The sequence below is a fragment of the Arachis duranensis genome, chromosome 7 (genome assembly GCF_000817695.3).
Source record: "Arachis duranensis cultivar V14167 chromosome 7, aradu.V14167.gnm2.J7QH, whole genome shotgun sequence".
Classification (NCBI taxonomy): Eukaryota; Viridiplantae; Streptophyta; class Magnoliopsida; order Fabales; family Fabaceae; genus Arachis; species Arachis duranensis.
This window is the reverse complement of record NC_029778.3, coordinates 40529554-40530818: the sequence shown is the minus strand read 5'-3', so window position 1 is coordinate 40530818 and position 1265 is coordinate 40529554. Positions and strand designations below refer to the sequence as shown.

At 37.0% G+C, this 1265-nt stretch overlaps 1 non-coding gene across 1 annotated transcript; it reads right to left on the bottom strand.

The window, feature by feature from the left end:
* Positions 1–809: 809 nt before the first annotated feature.
* LOC127740847 (small nucleolar RNA R71) lies at positions 810–913 on the bottom strand. The gene has a single exon (XR_008001703.1). It is a non-coding gene; the product is annotated as a small nucleolar RNA R71 (small nucleolar RNA).
* Positions 914–1265: the final 352 nt, after the last annotated feature.

Here is a 1265-nt window from a genome sequence, read left to right as displayed (position 1 = left end):
TTCTTTTGTTTTAAATTTTAATTTTAATCTTATCTTATCTCTAATTTTCGAAAATTACTAACCCCTTTTTAAAATTATTTTCGAATTTTCTATCTCTTCTCTCTTATTCTATTTAATTATTTAATTACTAACACTTCTCTTCACCTCTCTTCACCTAAAAATCCGAATCCCCTCTTCTACATTCTTCTCCCCTTTCTTTTTCTACTAACATAAAGGAATCTCTATACTGTGACATAGAGGATTCCTCTTTCTTCTCTTGTTTTATTCTCTTTCATATGAGCAGGAACAAGGAAAAAGGCACTCTTGTTGAAATTGATCCAGAACCTGAAAGGACTCTGAAGAGAAAATTAAGAGAAGCTAAGTTACAACAATCTAAGGGTAACCTTTCAGAAACATTAGAACAAGAGAAGGAGATGGCAGCCGAAAATAATAATAATGCAAGGAGAATGCTTGGTAACTTCACAAAGCCAACGTCCAAATTTGATGGAAGAAGCATCTCCATTCCTGCCATTGGAGCCAATAATTTTGAGCTGAAACCTCAGCTAGTTGCCTTAATGCAACAAAACTGCAAGTTTTATGGACTTCCATCTGAAGATCTTTACCAGTTTTTAACTGAGTTCTTGCAGATCTGTGAGACTGTAAAGACGAATGGAGTTGATCCTGAAGTCTACAAACTCATGCTTTTCCCCTTTGCTGTAAGAGACAGAGCTAGAATATGGTTGGATTCACAACCCAAGGATAGCCTGGACTTCTGGGATAAGCTGGTCACTGCCTTCTTAGATAAATTCTTTCCTCCTCAAAAGCTGAGCAAGCTGAGAGTGGATGTTCAAACCTTCAAACAAAAAGATGGTGAATCCCTCTATGAAGCTTGGGAAAGATACAAGCAGTTGACCAAAAGATGTCCATCTGACATGTTTTTAGAATGGACCATATTAGATATATTCTATTATGGCCTGTCTGAATTTTCGAAAATGTCATTGGACCATTATGCAGGTGGATCTATTCACCTAAAGAAAACGCCTAAAGAGGCTCAAGAACTCATTGACGTGGTTGCAAACAACCAATTCATGTACACTTCTGAGAGGAATTTCGTGAATAATGGGATGCCTCAGAAGAAAAGAGTTCTTGAAATTGATGCTCTGAATGCCATATTGGCTTAGAACAAAGTGTTAACTCAACAGGTCAACATGATCTCTCAAAATCTGAATGGATGGCAACATGCATCCAACAGTACTAAAGAGGCAGCTTCTGAAGAAGCTTATGAT